The sequence below is a fragment of the Artemia sp. Qi Xiang Cuo genome, chromosome 14 (genome assembly GCF_049724085.1).
Source record: "Artemia sp. Qi Xiang Cuo chromosome 14, ASM4972408v1, whole genome shotgun sequence".
Lineage (NCBI taxonomy): Eukaryota > Metazoa > Arthropoda > Branchiopoda > Anostraca > Artemiidae > Artemia > Artemia sp. Qi Xiang Cuo.
In genome coordinates, this window is record NC_142807.1 from 43,419,286 (window position 1) to 43,438,876 (window position 19,591).

Below are 19,591 nucleotides of genomic sequence, written 5' to 3' on the forward strand. Positions count from 1 at the left end.
TTACTAATAAAAACGTTCGTAAATAAAATTAAACAAGTTTTGAGAAAGCCATTTAACTAAATAAAAGTAAGTTAATATGAAAATTTTGTTTTAATTATTCATGTACGGTGAGCCAAGATCAAAACCTGTATTTATTCAAAAACGTTCAAAAATTAAATAAAAAAACAAGTTTTTTAAACTGAAAGTAAGGAGCGACATTAAAACTTAAAACGAACAGAAATTATTCTGTATATGAAAGAGACTGTCCCCTCCTCAACGCCTCGCTCTTTACGCTAAAGTTTGACTCTGTCTCACAACTTTATTTTTTAAAACAATGAAAAACTTTAGCGTAAAGAGCGAGGCGTTGAGGAGGGGACAGTCCCTTTCATATACAGAATAATTTCTGTTCGTTTTAAGTTTTAATGTCGCTCCTTACTTTCAGTTTAAAAAACTTGTTTTTTTATTTAATCTCTATAAGGTATGAATGGAGAATTTTTTTTTGATTCTCAAAAAAGTTATGAAGTTGCTGATCTTTGCCTAAGGTTATTTTCGAGTTTGCTGTTCAAAGAAGGGACTTTATTAGATGCCATGAAGAGGAATCTCTATAAGGTATGATGAAGAATTTTAAAGTAATAGGGTAGACATTCAAAATTGAAATTTCTTCAGACATTTTTTGAACATGTCAGAGAATTAAATTTTCTCTCTAGTCCATAGAATCCGTTACAAAATTAAGCAATACTTTCCCAAAGGAAAAATTCAAAGCAGCAGAAATTAATAAAATAAAATCATCCGACTATACACGTAATAAAAAATCTTAAACAGGAAATAAAATGACTTGACATCCAATCCAGAAAACAACAATTTTCAAATTTGTAAGCCTATCTTTTTTTAACTGAAGATCACTTCTTTGCTATAGATGCAAAAAAGAAAAAGAGAAAAAGCTTCCTTTTAGGATGTAGTCAATTCTCTAATAGTCGGCCTTAACTATTCAATGCTATTATTTAATTTTCGCTAAAAACGCTCAAATATTCAATTCAGGAGTTCGAGAAACGAATAGTAGTTCCATACACGAGTTATCCTCTAAGATTCTTATGAACTATACTTTTTTCAAGAAATATCGTAAAGCCGAAGACCTACAACACAGTAAGAAGGAGGGAGAAAGATACTAGAAGATTCTTCCTAGGAGGATTCCGAGCTATGTCAATCTGTTTGGAATTTAAATGACAGCTTCCTTATACTGCTGTAATTTAGGTTTCCTTCCTGACTAGCCTACAAAAAATTTTCAACAATAATTTTTTCGCCAGAATGAGAATAAAAAGACATTTTTACTTTGAACGAATCATTACACAGAATCTTGTGAATTGGGTTATCAAGTGGAAGCCATATTTCTAGTCGTAAAAACAAGATCCCCAGTATAATAAAGCTGAACACATAGGATAGTAAAATTATAGCAATAACCATTAGGTTAAAACAAATAGCTCTTTTTCCCTAGCCTTGAAGCAAAGATATTACTCCTGATGCTGAAACTTTTATATCAGTGACGCCAATTGGATCCACTCAAATTAGCTAAGGCGACGGACGGCGACGGAGTAGCCAGGCCCTCTAAAAGACACTGACTACATAAAAAAGAACCAAATTTTACAATGTTCAAAATAACTGAAAAGTACAGTACGTTTTCCAGGTTTTTAATCTGGCGTTTCTTTTTTTTTATTGGGCTTTTGTCTTTTTTTGTATGGCATATCGTTTTTTTAGCCTTCTTTTTCTTTATATTTTGCTTTTTTGGGGGTACGTTTTCATGGCAATATCTTGACACTGATATCTTGGCATTTCTAGTTCAAGTATTTCTATTTACAATATATGTACAACGACACAGGAAATCATGAAATAAGACATTCCTTCCCAATATGCGCGCACACACAACACACACAAAACACACACACACACACACACAAAATTAATCAATTAATCCACAATTAAAAATAGATTAAATTTGTACAATTGAATAAAATTATTCATCACTATTTATAGATTTAAGTTAATCCAAAAAAATCAAACACGGACGTTTGAAGGTACAAAAGGAATGACAGCCCCGTGCCACAACCTGATGACCGATGCCTAACAAGGAAGAGCTCTTTAGTGAACAGACAATCTAACATATTTTAGACCAAGTTACGGTCTGCAGTGCTATTGATTTTAGACAAGCCGGACCCAAATTATATTTTTAATCCAGATCAAATGTGCTAGAGAAATAGCTGATGTTCTCATAGCTGACGTGCTGTTTTTCTCAACAGCAGAGAAGTAAAATGTTAGTTGACTTCGACAACTTCTTTACCGGATAGCAATTTGTCATTTATTACTAGACTTTCAGGTGAAACTGAATTTGGAGAACGTGGTTTTAGAACCGACATAATAAGTTTCCGAGGGTTTCTCACATCTTTCCAACATTCAGAAAACTCTCTAAAATAGACATCGGACTTTTCTCGACGAATAATTGATTTAAATACGTTACTGAAATCTTTAATTCTTGTTAGAAACAACAATTATTATTCTTGTTATTTCTCGTTAGAAAAAATCAGTGCAAATTAACTGTCAAGGTTTTATTTTTAAAGGAAATTGAGTCTCTTGTATAGATTATAAAGGCGATAACATTGAAGAATGCCTCGGAATATGTGAGTGCAAAATCTACCATGCTAAAGAAGAGGGACATGAACAATAACAACCAAATGTCCTTATATTTTACGTAAACTTCACGTTTTTTGGAGGGGATGGGTGGAAGATTATTGTTAAAAAAACAATCTATCCAAAATATAGTGGTTAAAAGTGCATATTCAAGTGAATACAGTAAAGTGTATTATTACTTGCATTTGCACTGTATTATTACAATGCAGTGTGTAAATTTTTTGAACAATAAACTAGTTGGATGTTCTAACAGCAACCAGGAATGATCTTCAATAACCAATTTCCGATATAAGCCCAAACCGGCCTTTCTCCTGCTAAGAGGCAGACTTTTACACTCGCCATGAAGTTTAGTGGAATCTCAGTTTCCAGCAAACCTCAGTATTCATACTACAGAAATAATCTTGTAAAGTGTGATATTAATATTTAATAAGTCCGGTCTACTGTTTTTTTAGAAAAGGCCAAAAAAGATTGTTTCTCTTTTATTAATACACTTTAACTATTTCATAAGCCATAAGTGATTAAAAAATTCCATGACATTTTTCCACTGCTCCAAAATATTCATTATAAGTTTAAAATGAGTGTACATAAATTTATGCATGCTCATAGAAACATGTGTACATAAATTCACTTTAAATGGCACCATAGTCAAATTCAATATGGTATTAAAGATAGCTTAATATACTGTTGAACTTCAGACCATTTTGGTTAGCATAACCTATTTGCATCGAAAATTACGTTATTCCTACTGAAAAGTTCATAAATCTTATTAATTTCAATAATTCGTTGGAATTCAATAAGTAAGTCACAATTCTAACAGAAAAATTGGATTTTTGTGGCTTGTTTGAATTCAATAAGCAAGTCACATTTCCAACAGAAAAATTGGATTTTTTTTACCTGTTTGAATTCGAGAAAAACATTTTGTTGGAAATCAAATTTTTTTTTACAGTGTGTTATAGCTCCAGAGACACGTATTTTAGAGAAATGAAAACCATAAATATTTTCCAATGGCCGATTACGCGACAGAATTAGTTGCTCCCAGAAAGGTTGATCAATTGATGTTGCTAGTGCAGTGTAAAGTAATGTAGCTTGTTGTGCTCGCATTGAAATTTATTATTTTTTTAAATTTACATTACGAAAGTAAAGGGCCGAGTTGAAACGTAAAGCGAACAAATCGTATTTCTCCGCCAATTAACCAAGATGAATAAATTAGCCGGCTTAAACTAAAATAAACAACAAAACTAGCTGCAATAAGCTGACTAGTGATATTTTGCAATAGCCATAGAATTCTATAAAAATAACGCTTTATTGAACACACCAAAGCGACCCTAAAACACAGGATGTTCTCTTAGGATCAGAAAATTCTATAAGCAGTCCGTAGAAAATACAAGAGTATGTAATTTGTAAGACTCTATGCCGAACATAATGTCGACAACTTTTGGTATACAATTATAATTCTCTAAAAAACGCAAGAAAGCTCAGTTTTCAGTAAAGCAGTAATTTTAAGAATTCTACAGACACTGGGAAAATCACGAGTCAGTTTGTTTCAGCTAATTTTTAGAAATATCTCGTGAAATATGCGAAACGATATTCTTTGTTTCTTTTTAAGTTTCAATTTGGCTCTTTACTTCCGTAAGAAAGCTTTCTTTGAAGTTCATTTGGCTTGCTTTTTTTTTTTTTTTTTTTTTTTTTTTTTTTTTACCATACCCATTACGAATGGGTTTTTGTTTTATTTAGGCAATGAAACTAAGGAAGTCGATATGTTTTTTTTCTTTTTTTTTGTTCTTTAATAGGATACTGCATATAGTTTATAATTGCTAACTCCCTTAAACTTTCCCAAGAAATATGGACAACTTTGTCACATATCTAAGCAACGTACTCGAAGGAGTACGTTGCCACCGGTACAGTTAAGAATTTCCATACCAAAATTCAAATATTTTCGTGAACATGAAAATTAACAGCTTAAAATGTTTTTATTTTGCATTTTTTTAAACGCATTTTATAGCTTACACTTACCAAGGGGGATGGGAGGAGGAGAATGGAAATGAGATGCATTCTAACAATGTAATGACGTGATTTCTCTCGTTTTTCAAGATGGGGGGGGGGCAAAACCACGAGTTGAGGGTTTCATTGACTATGAAACACATTGGCTATTCCTGTTCCAAAACACAGGGAGGGTTGGTAACTGGTAAAAATTAGGCTTACTTTTAGTGTGGTCGGCCAAATGTTGTTTTTGATTATTGTCATATTGTCTGCCTGCTATAATTGATGTTATTAGTGAAACTATGTGTTATTATTGTTGTTTTTTTTTGTGATGACTAATAATTTAGCCAACAATCAACAAAAAATAATGTTGAAAGCCCACTTTTAAATTTGTCTACATTATGCCTATTTAAGAAGCCTCTTTAATTTAATATTTTTTATCTATATGACACAGGAAACTCAAACTCACTTTTTTTCTTCATTTTTAGGTTTCGATGTAACTTCAAAGTCATTATTTATGGTTACGTCAGAGTATCCAGCGACAAAAGCATTTCCAAGAAGTTTGATATTATTTCTAAGTCTGTTTCATATTCGTAAATGGAAAAGGAAGTCAAATAAACAAAACACATTGGTGATTTGCCTCGCAACTTTTATCTGAAACGCCAGGAACTCCTTTCAGAATGAATTAACAATGCTAGACTATGCCAAAAGTCTCTCATTAGGAACTTTGTTAAGACACTTGCTTATAAACAAGAAAGGCATGAATGCTATTTATTATGGGCATTCTCAATGTAAATTTTTTATTCAGGCGTTCTTTTAAACAGTTACATTATTTTGGAATGTCGCGATCCTCACATGTGCGCTTCGAACTTTATTATTTCGCCAGCATTTCATTGGGGGGGGGGGGTATGCATGCATTTAGTTTCTGAACTGTTGTCGACTTGCAAACACCCAGAAAACCTAGTTGGGTTTTAAAAGAAAAAAAGTAACCCCTAAAATCTTTGCCAAGTTTGTTCGGCCTGATAAATATAATTTATATACTGTACGACATTTCAAATTAAGTGCATCCACATTTTTACTTTGCAGCAATGTAGCCTACTGAGCAATAATGATGTACCGTTCATGTTGGAGATCCACGAGATCATCAATGATATCCCTTTCTTCTCTCTCTCTCTCTCTCTCTCTCTCTCTCTCTTACAATGACATTTGATATATATATATATATATATATATATATATATATATATATATATATATATATATATATATATATATATATATATCAGATCCACTATACTTTATCCGCCCCCCCCCCCCTAATGTACAAATATATACCCCAAATTTGTATCTAAAGTATTATATTTTTATCATACTTAGGTATATTTCATTGGGATTGAGCGTCAGAGAAATATGTTCTACTTACATGAAGAATATTAGGTCGGGGCTACATCATACAAGTACCGATTTTTTATGTTTCCAGGGAAGGCCCTAATTTAGGTTAAAAAATGTATATAGAAAGAAAAAAGAAGAAGGTGAACGATCAAGAAATAAAGAGGGAGAGATTACGGCAGGGGAGGAGAAAAATTAGAATCAACCTGGTGGACTGTGATGAAAAAGTTGAGAGCAATGGCTAATTGGAGAAAAATCCAAGACAGATAGTCTGAGTAAGAAACGAAGTTCCCAGAAATGTGTAAAAATGATGTAATTCCACTTGTTGATAGATTGTTTATCATCCATCCCAGGGCAGAACTAAGGTAGATAGACATAGAGTAAGGGTAATTCCAATAGTCTATTAGTTCTTTGAGTCATTTGAAGATAATTGGAGACCCAAACTAAAATATTTTCTAATATTTACGACTGACCTTGTCCACAGGACTTGCAGACGATTCGGCAACTGAGATTGATCACATTGTATGAGCTTTGCCTACTGTGAATCCATCCCAGGGTAGAACTAAGGTAGATAGACATAGAGTAAGGGTAATTCAAATAGTCTATCAGTTCTTTGAGTCATTTGAAAGTAATCGGAGACCCAAAATAAAATATTTTCTAATATTTATGACTGACCTTGTCCACAGGACTTGCAGGCGATTAGGCAAGTGAGATTGATCATATTGTATGAGCTTTGCCTACTGTGAATTTGCCTACTGGAATTGCAATGAGGATGACCGAGATTTTTGGGCTGACTCATGACGGACAATATCCACTGGACTTGTATTCAAAACGGGGGACTAAATTCGCTTGGACTCACAGGCGAACAATTGAGGGAAACATACAGGCAGTCAGACAGACATCAAGAGTGGGTGAGTGCATTTAACAAAAAGAAGCCATTTGGTTATAAGCCCTATTTAATTTTTTCTGTCTTCTATTCAAGGGATAAAACTTTTTAGGCTGATGTCTAAATCCACAATTTTTGGAAGTATTACAATCGCCAAATATCTGGGGTTTGAAGCCTTTGCAATTCCCCAGTCAATTTTGCATTTTATTCCTTCTACAATAATGTTCCTTCTACAAAAAATCTTGTCGTGAGCTTTTCTCAAACCTGTGATCATCTATTAAAGCAGAAGAATGATGTAGTGACATGAAGAAAACGGTGTTTGACCTCACCTTAGTTGTGAATATTCAAACTTAGGTGAACTCCCCTATGCCTGAGCTTCAGCTAAGTGCAAAATGCGAGCTTAAGTTGAGCCGATCGCCTAGGTGACCTTAAATGCAATTTTCATGTTGAATGATCAGGCTGACATAAGACAGTACATAAATCACGTAGCGTTAGTTAGTTTGATGAACTAAGAGGAACAATATTGTTTTAAGTTGACAGCAAAAAGCTCAGAAAACATCAAATTCAGAAATATCCAGATTCAGTTATGTGTCTAATTCAAATCTGAACGAACATTAAGTTGATAGGCAGTATGAAGTACTTTTAGAGCCAAGGCAACTTGTATTCTGAAACAAATTTCATAAACGATTTTTTTTTTCGCCGCGAAGACATTAAGACCAAGTGCTGCACAACTTGCAAGCATAACTGAGCCCAGTCTATATAGTACCAGTATACAATAAACCTGATACCTATATAAAATTAAGAGGAAATTGGCATAGAAATCTACCCCGGTAGAATTAAGAAACAAGACCTCCTGCACACTAAGCAAGCATCCCATACCTGGGCTATAACGAATGCACGTTGCTATGACATCTCAACTTGGCCAAGATCAGAACTCCACCGGCACAATTTCTTTGCAATGTAACTTTGCTGCTCATAGTATCTTCCGTTAAATTCAAGTTACAGTATATATTTTAGTGACAAGAAGACAACTAAAAATAAATACACCAAAACATACTTTGTAGTATAAGGAAAAATATTTGTAAAAGATACAAGTGGTTATGATGAGGAAGTAGTTGCCGTTTTGTTGTTGTTTCTTTTGTGTGTGTCTGTTATTTCATTTTGTTATCCTTTTCTTAATCATGTTGCTTTAGTATCGAATATGTCGTATCATAACATATGCACTGCAACAAAGAGAAAAATAGACACAAATTATACCATGATATGTGCTGCAAAGTTACATTAGAAAAAAATGTGTAATTAAGAATCTGTTGGCGGGGTTTCTAGTAGGGCCAGGATAAGATGTTTGAAATCAAGCTATAATAGGTCATTAGCAGAGCACCTGGCCTGTATGTAGGCGGTAGTGGGTTCAAATTTCATTGATGGCTGATTCTTTATAGCAAATTTCTATTACCAGCACACAATTCATTCATAAATCCATTCCAGAATTATGTACCTCCGAAGCAGTTGAGAGGAGGACAGAAGGAGTTAAAATATCAGGGCAGCGATCAGAAAGAGGCTCAGTGCGAGATTGGTTTCTAGTGTGGACATTTATGTTATAAGTTCAATTGTCTTTGAAAGATTTATAATAAAATATTCTTATATTTCAGAGGTTTTATTATTTCATTTTAGCACTGAATAAAACATAAAATCAAGAGAGATTTGTTGTTTTAAGGTTAGGAAAAAACTAACATTAAAGCATAAAACCCAAAAGCATGAATGCAGGAGTAAGCGAGGGAGATATCACTCATTTCACTAGATATCGCTAGATATCACTTACGTCATTCGTTTCAGATATACAATCATGTAATGTTTTTTGAAGCATAACTATTGTCACTTTCAAGCTGGGATTTTTCAGCATTATGTTTACAGTAATGAATGAAAAATACCTTTCAACAAAAAATGGTTTTGTTCAAAGCTTAGTTCCTCCAAAATAGAACATCAATACTGATTTTTTTTATAGAAAACTTTCTAGGATTACTAAAACAAATACAGACAAATAAAACGAAATCGTGAAACAAACCTGATGAGCAAGTTTAATCCACAAATCAAATGACTCGTGTATCTTTTCCACATACTTAAAGATTTAAAACTGTCAGGAACTAGGGAAAAAGGATCTCCGGCACTAGAAGAGACAGCTGGCAAGGCGCCCTCATCCGATGAGCAGCCGCAGGTTTCTTACTCCTTAGGAACTGGAGCTAGAGAAAATGCTTGTTTCAGCCCTAAACGCGGCAGAAACAGTAAATGCTCTGAGTGAGTGAATTTCACAAAAAAAAAACAGTTAAAAGCGAAATCCTCGGAGAAGCTGAGGATCTCCAGAACTATTAAAGTTGGTAAGTTCAAAAATGGTAAAAACAAAAATTATAGCATAATATGTTAATCACTATTAATAAGTTCAAAAAGTCGCATAATCGAACTACTCGAACTACTCAAACGCTCGAACTACTATATCAGCACTAGTGCAAATGCTGGTAAGTTAGCGGGATTCAAATCCTGTTTTTCGTATGTCTGGAAAACACAGTAGACGGGCTATATGTCAGAGAAGCCACGCCAAAGCCAACAAGTCGTATGTGGCTAGTTTCATAAAAAAATCTCCACGTTTTCATGATGAAAATTTCATCGATTGACTTACCGTGGAGCTCCAACTTTTTGCGACTCCGAAACACTTTAACAATATTTCATAAAATGAAAATCTACTTAATAACTTTGGATGGAAATAATAATCTCTTCAGAAGACTGAACAGGAGCATATCAATTGAAAAATTCGTCTTCAGCTGAATTTAATACTCTCTGCAGCATAACGACCTCCTCTTTTAGACGTTAAGCTTTAAATGGTCTTAAATATATATTTGAATAAATTCCTTTTTACGAGTATTGAGAAACGATGCATCGAGAAAATGCCAGAAAATTTGTCTTTGTCAATTCTTAAAGAAAACAACAACACCAAAACGACAATAAAAAGAGTAAAAATCATATTCTGTGTCATTTTCATGATGTTTGGTAGTAACTAGAAGCATGTCATTTTCTATGGATTGATGTAACTTAAAAATCCCAAGTGTTTGGTCTATAAATCTGTGACCGTCTTCTTCATTTTATCTGAAGTCTTCAAAATCTGTCTGTGCCTTCAGTGTGTTTTGTTGCAGTGACTTGTTTTTACTCGAGATTTGATTTTGATGCTAGTCAGTTTTTCCCTTATTAGTTTAAACAACTAAACTATTCTTACTGAAAAAAAGAGCGAAGTTGAAACTTGAAATTAACAAAATTATTTCTTCGTTGATTACGCAAGATAAAACTACAAAAATTGTTTAAATAGACTAGGTCATGATATTTTCCAATACTTGTAGAATGCTAAAAACTATCGCTTTACTGAAAACACAAAACCCATCTAAAAACAGCAGGATATCCTCTTGAGATCCGAGAATTCTATGAGTAGCCTCCAGAAGATAAAAGACTAATTTGAACGTCTCTCAATAGTCTTTCGCCAATCATGACATCGATGACTTTTAGCATACAGACATAATTCTCTAGAAAACTTGAGCAACCCGGGTTTTCAATAAAGTGCTAGTTTCCCAAAATTTTATTGCAAAGGCTGCTTATTTAGAATAATAACCTCTTTTAAAAGTTAAAAAACTTCAGTGTAAGAGTGAGCTATTTAGGAAAGGCAACCCCCCTTATATACGTATCATTTTCTGTTCATTTTAAGTTTTAATGTTGATCCTAACTTTCAGTTGAAAAAACTTGTGTTTTTTTTTATTTAATACTTCCCAATAACCAATACTATATGTAAACAATGGGCAAAGTTCATAACTTGCAGCCCTTCCGCCGGGAACTGTAGGGGATTAAGTCATGCTCAAAGACATGGCTATCTCAAAATTTTGATCGGACGATTTTGGATAAAAGGGGCGGGGGTTAGTTCCCCTCCAATCTTTTTGATCACTTACAAAAAGGCACTAGAACTTTTAATTTCCGTTCGAATGTGCCCTCTCACACTAGGACCACTGGATCGATATGACCACCCCTGGGAAAAAAAAAACAACAAACAAACAAATAAACACGCATTCGTCTTCTGGCAAAAAAAAATGCAAAAATTCCACATTTTTGCAGATAGGAGCTTGAAACATCTACAGTAGGGTTTTCTAATACGCTGAATCTGAGGGTTTAATTTTCATTAAGATTCTATCACTTTTAGGGGGTGTTTCTCCCTTTTTTCTAAAATAACGCAATAATTTTCAGGCTCGTAACTTTTGACGGGTAACACTAAACTTGATGAAACTTATATATTTAAAATCAGCATAATAACCCGATTATTTTGATGTATCTATTGGTATCAAAATTTCGTTGTTTAGAGTTTCGGTTACTATTGAGCCGGGTCGCTCCTTACTTATAGTTGATTACCACGAACTGTTTGATGAAGACCGTTTTTTTCCTTTGCCCCTAAAGTTTAGTGTCGGCTCAGTAATTTGGTGGCTGAGATAGTTTCCCACGAATTTGTGGGCTTAGGGGAGGCGGCATACCCTCTTGCGTCCTTCTTACTGCAGCAATCTTTGAATCTTTGGCGATAGGTTTTTCTTGTCCTCGTGTGAATTGTTAGAGAAAGGATTAGAGAAGGAGGAGCTGATCATTTTTTTTTTTCAATTGTAAAGGCTGTGTGAATTAGCAAATTATATCCTAGATTTATTCAGAAAAAAAGTAGTAGCTTATTATTCCATCGTTCGGTCTCCAACCACAAAGGAAATCTAGAATTTTCATCATAATTTGCTATGCCAAAAACGTTATTGTAAATTTATTAAAAAATTAATTAACATTATAAGATTATTTATCCATAATTGATAATTTATGTCTTAGCAATTAATGGCGATAATTCACAATATGAAACAAATTGTGAAGAAGAAACAACGAGGAGATTTCCAGCTAGTGAAAAAAAAGAAGGATAAAAATTTTTCATATAGAATAGGAAGCGAAAAGAAAGACCTTTCCTCGGCTGTCCTCAGTACACAAAAGTAAATAAAGAGTAAAAATATAAAGATAAAAGTTCCAAGGACAAAATAAAAACCTTTATTTTGACTGATGATCCGTTTATTTTATTTATAATTTTTGTATTTTTATCTGTTCGTAACGAGCTTGTCTCTCTGTCAGATACATGTAACTATTTATTAATTATTATATATTGTTTGTAAAAAATAATCCTGAGCTCGTGTAAGCAAGGGAGAAACACACGAGTCTAAGCATGGGAAAAAACGTTTCATCTTTCTAAGAACCTTCACATTCCCAGCGCTTTTGGATGACATGCACTCTTTACTTTTAGTAGCACCCTTTACTCTAATTAAAAAAAATTCTTTAATTTTATTTAATAGCTAAACTAATCCATAGTGTATTGCTTTCTGTATTCGCAAACTAAATGTTAGAGGGCAAAGGGTTTAGAAGGTGACAAGCCCTTTGATGTTATGAACATAAATCTGCAGGTTTTGGGGTTTTACACCATTCTTTGCTTTCATGAGAAAAGTATTTTGAGTTTTTTTTTTAACTCTTATCAATGTTTATTGCTTAATGAACGTAACTGATGTCTCGTTTGAATAGTATTGTCAGTAACGACTAGGTTAAAACTTTACATTAAAACATAAATGTTAGCCTGGAAACTATGACACGAGGCTTTTAAAATTTCTTGAAATCTCAACGTAGTCAGGCAAGTTTTTATACAGCTTACCTTTTTTTCTAGAAATTGCATGCAAAGAATGACAAATTTATCGGATACCATACTACTTTTCTATCGACACTATTGAGTTTCGGAAACAAAAATTATGATTTTTTCTATCTGTATAGATTGGAAAACAATAAAGGAATTTCACGCTCAATATCACTTGAAGTATTCAATGTTTCATCCTAACGAAGTATCTGTCACAGCTATGGCTCCAACTACAAAGATTGTGAGTATATCCCTTCTAAATTCTTTGAGCATCTTAGGAAGAAATGAATTATTTACCAACCATTATAGGGTGATAAGCACGTGGTTTGGTTTACTTTTTGGAAACATACTTAGCTGAAAAGTTTATATTTTGATATATCGAGTCAGTTTGGTAACCTGGATGAAAAGTATTAATAAAAAAGAAGAAGGTGATTCGTGACATTGAACGACTATTAACGCCAAATTTTGCTTCTTAATAAAATAATAATAACATTTTCGAAAATCAGCTGGTACAAGATGGTAGAAAACTAACTATTTGCTACAGATCAAGTTAATTTCAAGGACGTTAAAAAAAGAATATTTTCATTGCTCCTCAACTATATTAGTTTTCTTTTAATTTTACAAGCATAAAATACACGAAGTAGGCCAATAGTTCAACATTTTCGGAGTAGCCAAAACCAACATTGGAGGATATGATCACGGAAAATACAAATAACTTGCATTAACACAATCAAGTTAGAATTCCGTTCTCATTTCAGTATTTACATCGTACTACACAGAATAAGCTCTTGAAAGGTGACCTATAGTTGTTTTCAATGGAACTGCAAAGGTAACCAGAAACCAGAAGCCAGTAACCAGGAATCAGTAGCCAGAAATCAGTAACCAGATACCAGAAACTGAATTTGTGGTTACTGATCTGTGCTCTTCCTATTCTTCAAAGTCCAATTAGTTTATCAAAACCAGAGACCTACAAACAAAAATAAAAAGCCTAGTGAATTTGCATCACTATCGCTAAAAAATAATATCCAAGTCATACATTTAAAGAACTCATAAAAATATTAAAGCGAATGTATGGACCTCTAATGCAAAATAGAATCTATGAGAAAATCTTCCTTGCTGGGGAAATGAAGGATAGGGGCTAAACGAGAAGACTCGCAGAATTCAGCTCCAGACAATACGACCATTGAGAGATCAAGAAACAACATTGGTTTGATGTAATTATTTCTGTCCAATTTTTAACGAATTATAGTGAAATAAAAAAAAATACTTAAAGAGGAAACATTGTCCTGAGAAAGCAGTGTCCGTTTTAAGTTTCAGCTTCGCTCTTTAATTCCCTCAGAAAAACTTTGCTTTTTAAATTAATCAAGTTTAAATCCTAACGTTTTCCGTAATTCTATTAGAGGAGTTGTGTGTTTCTCGTCTGAACAGAAACTTTGCGTCTTCTTAAAACTTCTAATGTAGTAATAAAAGTGCAATTACCCTGAGGACCTTATTGTTCTTTATTTCATTACCTTAATGTCTAGAACTTTTTTACTTATTCAATCTCTTCTTAGTTCTGAGACTCTGTGAGTTGTGTTGTTCCTCCAAAGTACCTGCATATGGATGATGCAGTACTTCAACTAAAGATTGCTTGTCGCACTATCTGCAGATTTGCACGATAGAAGGATTCAAGGTCGTCCCTGCCCCCAAATATCAGAATTTCGACTTTTCTTACTGTTTTTATTGTAGGTTTTCCCTTCAAGAAACGACTATGTATGTACATGACTATTAAGTGTCACTGACATCCTATGCTGTAAGCACTCCCTACAATAATTTTATTTTTGAAGCAGAAAATAATGTGGTGGTACCTCCATTGACAGTAAAGTTCAACGCTGGCTATTATTGGAGGAATCCGTACATACAATGTGTCTCTTCTATAATGCAGACTTTGCTAATTATGGCTACTAGGTTTTTTGTGCCAATTTGCAACTGGAATAAGAACAACATCTCCTTCTTCGAAGACAAACATACGGTTTTTCGCAAAATTCAACTCACTTATGTTCAATTTTATGCACACAGAACATTCTTATGGCTGAAATTTGAACAGATTGAATGTGGCTCTAGTTGGATTCTAGTTGGTTTGAGTTTCTCCGGTATGAGCTCTGGATTGAGTTTACATAGGGTGTATCAGACAGTTCGTGGTAACAAACTGTATTTAAGGAGCGACTCGGCCCAATAGTAACCGAAACTCTTAAAAAAAGGGATTTTGATAATAATAATACAAATATATGATAATGATACAAATAATACAAATAATCCTACATCAAAAGAATTGGCTTTTTATGCTGATGTCAAAAATAAAAAAAAAATATTAAGTTTAATGTTACCCATTAAAAGTTATGAGCCTAAAGAGTATTGCCAGATTTTTGAAAAAGAGTAGAAAAAACTCCAAAGTCAAGCGACCTTAATAAAGATCCCAACATCAGCTTCAGCATATAAGAGAGCCCTGTTGTAGGGGTTTCAAGCTCCGCTCTACAAAAAAAAGGAATTTTGTATTTTTTTTTGTAAGTCGAAAGATCACAGCTGCGCGTTTATTTGTTAGTTTTTTTCCCAGGGGCGATAGTATAGAAGAAATGGTCCCAAAAGATTGGAAGAAAGCTCATTTGAACATAAATTAAAAGTTCTAGTGCTCTTTTAAGCGACCAAAACATTGGAGAGCAACTAGCCCCCCTCTTACGCTCCTGTTCCCCAATGGCATCTGATTAAAAATTGAGATAGCCATTTTTTCCAGCATAGTTGAAAAGCCCGATAATTATACTTCTAGGGATGATATGACCTCTTAAAGCCCCAGGAGGAAGGGATTTAAGTTATGCAATGTACTGTTTTTTACATGTAGTATTTGTTATTTAGAAATAAACGTAAATTTTTCGGGTGGAATTTTGCAGGTTGTAATTTCCAACAGGGAAAATTTTCTTCGGAAGGAAAGTTTCCAGGGGGTGTCTTCCAGGGGAGATTTTAAACAGGTGAGGGGGGGGGCAGAACTGCAAGTAATGCAGTTAGCCCATTGTTTACATACGGTAATTTTTCGAGAGGGAAATTACCTTGGGAGATTTCAGGGACCATAGAGGGGGAGAATCCCCAGCATAAAATCCTAAAATGATCAGAAAATAAATGAATAAAAATTCAAATGAGAGCAATGAAAATTTTCCAGGAGAGCGTCCCGTGTGAATCTTAAACGAAGAGGGAATGGTATGGGGAGGAGGAAAAAACTTAAGCAGAAGTGCATTTCTCTCATTTCTCTGGGGGATTTTTCGTGGTGAAGGGGAGTTGGATTTCTCAGCGTGATTTGAAAAACACTCGGAAATATAAAAATAAGATGTTTTTTCAACAGGAGCAATGTTAAAACTTAAAATGAACAGAAATTATTTTGTATGTTAGGAGGGCTGTCCCTTCCACAACCCTGTCCCCCCAATCCTTTAAGAACGACTCCTGAGACACAAGGGTCGTTTACTTGGAATAAGAAACTTTTTTAAAGCACTAACAAACTTTAGCGTAACTAGCGAGGGTTGAGGAAGGGGTAACCTCCCTCATATAAAAATAATTTATATTGTTCTTTAGTTTTAATGTTGCTCCTTACTTTCAATTGAAAAAAAATCTTATTTTAATAAGGTTGAGTTTAGCTAATGTGAATTCTGTGTGGGCTGAGGTTCGCTTATTTTGAGTTTTACTATCGTTTTTTTTCTATTAATATTAAAACAGTACAGTATACTAGCAGTCCCTTGTAAAAACATGGTTAAAAATGGGGTACTTGTGTACATAATGGTACACACTCGAGAAGTGAAGTTAGGTTAGTCCTAATGAAATATCAGAGGCAACGCATTAGTGTTGTCTATAGTAAAGGCCATACGGCTCTAATATTTTATTATTTATTAATTAATAAAAATTTTTCCATAAAATAAGTTTTTCAAAGAAAAGTAAAGAACTCCATTAAACCAAAAATGAGCAAAATAAAATCAAATAATCTACCAAGCATGAAACTACAACAAATCAACATCAATAAATAAATGAAACCCAAAACGAACAGAAATTACAATAAATAATCGAGTCAAACCCGAAACGAGCAGAAATTAACATGAGTAGGGCTCAAAACCCCTATGCCTTCCCAAGGGATGAACATAATTTGCACTTTACTGAAAAAATATGAATGTTTTTACTTTTATACCTTTAATAATTCAAATAATATTAAAATTTTGATTAATAAATATCAATATATGTATATTAAACTGTCAGTGCACATTCAATTGTATTTTTTTTCAGTAAAGTGCAAATTATATATAAAAAAAGATACATTGTACCCACATCGATCTTTACTATAAAAATGTCAAGCCTTCCAATCACTTTCAACTATTACAAAGGGCACAAACCCTTTCAATTTCCATTCGAACAAGCCCTTTTTGGAATTTCTACGACAAGACTTTCTATAAAAACCTTATATGACCCCAGGGCATAACTTACAACCCTTGCCATAAGGGCTGTGAAGGGATTGTCATCCTGAAAGACCTAATTTCCAGAACTTTCAACTACGTCGAACAAAATGGCTATATCCAAATTTTTATTGGATGGGTTTGGGGAAATAGTGGGCGTGAGAAGGGGGTTAGTTGCCCTCCAATCACTTTCAACTATTAAAAAGGTAACTAGCCCTTTGAATTTCCAATCGAATGAGCACTTTTTGAAGTTTCTGCAACATCACTTTCTATAAAACCTTACATGCCCCCCCCGGGCATAACTTACAACACTTGCCCTGAGGGCTGTGTGTGGGGGTCAACTACATTGAACAAAATGGATATCTAAAAATTTTGATTGGATGTGTTTGGGGAAAAGGTTGGCATGAGAGGGGGGTTAGTTGCCCTCAAATCACTTTCGACTGTTAAAAAGGGCACTAGCCCTTTGAATTTCCAATCGAATGAGCCCTTTTTCAAGTTTCTATGGCATTTATGCCCCCAGGACATCACTTATGACCCTTGCCCTGATGACTGTGGGGGAGTGTCCTGAGGCTCTGGGGGGGGGGGGGGGGTTGTTAACTTACAACCCTTACTCTGAGGGCTAGGGGGTTGCCATCCTGAAAGACCTAATTTCCAGAACTTTCAAAAACGTTAAACAAAATGGCTATCTTAAAATTTTGATTGTACGTGTTTGGGGAAAAGGTGGGTGTGATAGGGGGGTTAGTTGCCCTCCAACCACTTTTGACTATTAAAAAGGGCACTAGCCCTCTGAATTTCCAATCGAATGAGCCCTTTTTGAAGTTTTTACGACGGAACTTTCTATAAAACCTTATATGCCTCCAGGACATAACTTACAACCCTTGCCCTGAGGGCTGTGGGGGGGATGTCATCCTGAAAGACCTAATTTCCAGAACTTTTAACCACGTTGAACAAAATGGCTATATCCAAATTTTTATTGGATGTGTTTGGGGAAATGTTGGGCGTGAGAGGGTGTTAGTTGCCCTCCAATCACTAAAAAAAAACTAAAAAAACCTATATGCCCCCAGGGAAAAACTTACAACCCTCGGCATGAGGGCTGTGGGGTGTCATCCTCAAAGACATAATTTCCGGACCTTTCAAATAAATTGAACAAAATGGCTATCTAAAAATTTGATTGGATGTGTTTGAATGAGCCCCTTTGTAAATTTCTACGACAACGCTATCAATAAAAACATTATATGCCCCCAGGGCATAACTTACATCCTTTATCCTGGGAGCTTTGGGGGGTTTGTTATCCTCAAATACATAATTTACAGAACTTTCAACTACTTTGAACAAAATGGCTATCTCTAAACTTTGATTGAATGTGTTTGGGGAAATTGTGGGCATGAGAGGGGGGTTAGTTGCTCTCCATTCGCTTTCGACTATTAAAATGGGCGCTAATCCTTTCAGTTTCCAATCAAATGACATCTTTTTCAGGTTTTTACGACAAAACTTTCATTAAAACCTTATAAAAACCTTGCGAGTAAGTTTTCGTTTTATGTCTTTTGATAGTTATGATGAGAGATCAGGACATTGCCCAGACTTTAGGGGAAATGAAAAAAGCAGTGTCAAATATTCCACATCTCACGAAAAGCATTCAAAATGCACAATCAATTTTGGCTGGGATAGAATCTAAGTTCCAGGACTTTGCCATAAATCAAGTAAAGACATCCAAAGAAATCGCAGAAATTAAGAGTGACTTTAAGGAGTCATGTAAGAGAAATTTTAGATTGGAAAAGGAGCTAAAACAAACCAATTTTATGTTCTATGGGATGCCGCATCCGAATAATCCGAACTCTAAACTAAGTGAGGACATTATAGTATGTATTAACAATTCTGTGCCCAACCTTTCACTATCAAAAAATGAAATACGAGATGCTCTTCGACTGAGAGGACCCTCGAACCCCCGCCCTATCCTTGTTAAATTCATGACCAAAATGACTCGTGATGCTGTCCTACGTAATGCTAAACTGTTTAAAGGAAATGGGATTTCAGTCACCCCAGACTATACACCAGAGGAACGGGAGGCCCGAAAAGCATTAAGACCCCTGATAACCCAAGCTAAAAGTGAAAACAGAGCATTGATATTGCGTGGCACAAAAACTTAAATACACAACCATATTTTTTCTTATGATTTCTATAAAAAAAAAGGTCTTGGAGGCTACTGAATCTGCAAATGGTCAGCAACCGACCGGAGTTGATAGTTCAAAAAGGGATTCTATTCCTCGTCGGGCCTACATACGATCCCCTTCAAGTGATCGAGACTCTTGTTCGGACATAGAAAGTAGTAACACTAGCGATAGTAACACTATTTTATGTTCTATGGGATGCCGCATCCGAATAATCCGAACTCTAAACTAAGTGAGGACATTATAGTATGTATTAACAATTCTGTGCCCAACCTTTCACTATCAAAAAATGAAATACGAGATGCTCTTCGACTGAGAGGACCCT

At 34.5% G+C, this 19,591-nt stretch overlaps 1 protein-coding gene across 3 annotated transcripts in view; it reads right to left on the reverse strand.

The window, feature by feature from the left end:
- Positions 1 to 19,591, reverse strand: part of LOC148944499 (uncharacterized) — a 457,232-nt gene that overhangs the window by 76,771 nt on the left and 360,870 nt on the right. The window contains exon 1 of one of the 3 annotated variants that reach the window (XM_089100629.1): positions 8,976 to 9,026. The exons of 1 other annotated variant lie outside the window; for it this stretch is intronic. The gene's annotated coding sequence lies outside the window, so the exon portion shown is untranslated. One more of the 3 variants, XR_016142881.1, reaches the window with a different exon arrangement.